The sequence below is a fragment of the Vigna unguiculata genome, unplaced genomic scaffold, assembly GCF_037176805.1.
Source record: "Vigna unguiculata cultivar grain cowpea cultivar isolate G323 ecotype 2 unplaced genomic scaffold, ASM3717680v1 ptg000120l, whole genome shotgun sequence".
Taxonomy (NCBI): Eukaryota; Viridiplantae; Streptophyta; class Magnoliopsida; order Fabales; family Fabaceae; genus Vigna; species Vigna unguiculata.
The window spans coordinates 252,501-255,000 of record NW_028196762.1 but is presented as its reverse complement, the minus strand read 5'-3'; positions in this window follow the sequence as shown (position 1 = coordinate 255,000).

Below are 2,500 nucleotides of genomic sequence, written 5' to 3'. Positions count from 1 at the left end.
TCGGTCTAGTTCACTCTTTTCCAGCATCATCCCCCCAAGTTGCCTTGTTCGCAGTTTGGCCTAGTTCACTCTTTTCCCAGTGTCATCCCCCCAAGTTGCCTTGTTCGCAGTTTGGCCTAGTTCACTCTTTTCCAGTGTCATCCCCCCAAGTTGTCGTTGCCAACAACCCAAGAGTCCATAGTATTCGGAGTTCTAGCGGGGCCTCCCCTTGCTTCCAACAACCCAAGAGTCCATAGTATTCGGAGTTCTAGCGGGGCCTCCCCTTGCTTCCAACAACCCAAGAGTCCGTAGTATTCGGAGTTCTAGCGGGACCTCCCCTTGCTTCCAACAACCCAAGAGTCCATAGTATTCGGAGTTCTAGCGGGGCCTCCCCTTGCTTCCAACAACCCAAGAGTCCGTAGTATTCGGAGTTCTAGCGGGGCCTCCCGTTGCTTCCAACAACCCAAGAGTCCATAGTATTCGGAGTTCTCGCGTGGCCTCCCATTGATTCAAACAACAACCCAAAAGTCCATCTTCTTCGCAGTTCAACATCGCCTCCCTCGTTTCCAACAGGCCCAAAGGTCGTCTTCTTCGCAGATCCACGAAGAGCTCATCACGATTTGCCACATTCCATTTCCACGGGTTGTCAACAACACTTTCTCACACTTCCCGCAATCGAGTACGTGCATGACATGCCAAAGCACATCTTATTTGCCTTCCATCGCACTCAAGACGACGGGTTGTGGAAGAACGATATTGTTCACAACAAGTTCAAGGACAACGTCTCAATCAAGGGACACAACCGAATTATGTTGACTGGGTCGCTAAAGTAAACCCGAGTTCATATAATGCACCGCATCAAAAGAACTAGCCACAACACGTGCATCACTGAGATGTTTCACTAGATGGAACACGTTGCGTGACATTAGGATCCTCCAACACCTCTTCGTGATGGAAAGATAGAATTCGAAGCAACCACAGAAGTACCGTCTAGTGGGTAGGCAACACAGGGACTGATCAACCAATATCACCCAAGGCAACGGGGTGAAAATGGAAGAGATGCATGCTTGACCGTTCGATACGCAAGGCATGGAGCCAGCCAGCAAGTGCATCTCGATTACAACTCACACACCCTCACGTTCGCAAGACACCACACCACAAGACGGTCCACCCCCCACCTACCATGGGCAAGCAAGCAAATGGAAACATCAAGTGACGCAGGGTCAAGCATCGCTAGGCATGAAAATAACTTTCCACAATATCCGAGGGACTAGCTGCCGAGCTAACCAACGATCAGTGACGACCGTGGTGTTGGTATTAATAAAGCTCAACAACTATGAAGAGGCTAGTTGTGCCATGATAAACATGCTAACGCACGCACCACGTGAGGGGGGAGGCCTCATCAAGCTCCCTTTAAAACCTGCCAGTGTGGAGCTGGCCGGCTCAAGGAGCACTCCCCCCCTATAAGAGGTTAATATGCAAAAGGCAAAATTGTACAAGTAGATACACTTTTTTTGAGCAGACATAAGTCCATATCTCGGGCTATACTTCGAATTTTGATGCGATTTTTTTGCAGTAATTCGTAGAATAATGGTATCTCCTTGCTCACCAAATTTCATAATTTTTCTCGAAGGGGAACTATTTTTTTTATTTTTTTTACTTACCGGGTATGTGTAAAATCGGGAAGAAATAGAAAAGCACATGTAGACTTCGAATTTCGACCTCATTTTTTCCAGTCCACCACTAAACAATATCAGGAACCTCCCCACAAAATTTCATTCAGTTTGGCCAAGGTCTTAAATTTGACAAATTTTGGCACCAACCTATCTAGTCGCGGTGCACCGACCAACTTGGCCAAGTGCAAAATGCATCCAATTCAAAACTTTTGTGCACCAACACTTTTACAGTACTCATTTGGGGGCATTTGGAGGCCTTTCCAACCCTCACATCTCAAAAACCACGAATTTCATTTTTTCACAAATCTCCCCACCAAGCCATCTAGCTATGCCGTGGTGCACCGCCAACCTTGGCCATGTGCAAAACCCTCCGAACTCAAAACTTTCGTGCACCAAGAATTTCATGGTATTCATTTGGGGGCATTTGGAGGCCATTCCAACCCTCACATCTCAAAAACCACGAATTTCATTTTTTCACAAAACTCCCCACCAAGCCATTTAGCTATGCCGCGGTGCACCGCCAACCTTGGCCATGTGCAAAACCCTCCGAACTCAAAACTTTCGTGCACCAAGAATTTCATGGTATTCATTTGGGGACATTTGGAGGCCATTCCAACCCTCACATCTCAAAAACCACGAATTTCATTTTTTCACAAAACTCCACACAAGCCATCTAGCTATGCCGCGGTTGCACCGACCAACTTGGCCATGTGCAAAACCCTCCGAACTCAAAACTTTCGTGCACCAAGAATTTCATGGTATTCATTTGGGGACATTTGGAGGCCATTCCAACCCTCACATCTCAAAAACCACGAATTTCATTTTTTCACAAAACTCCACACAAG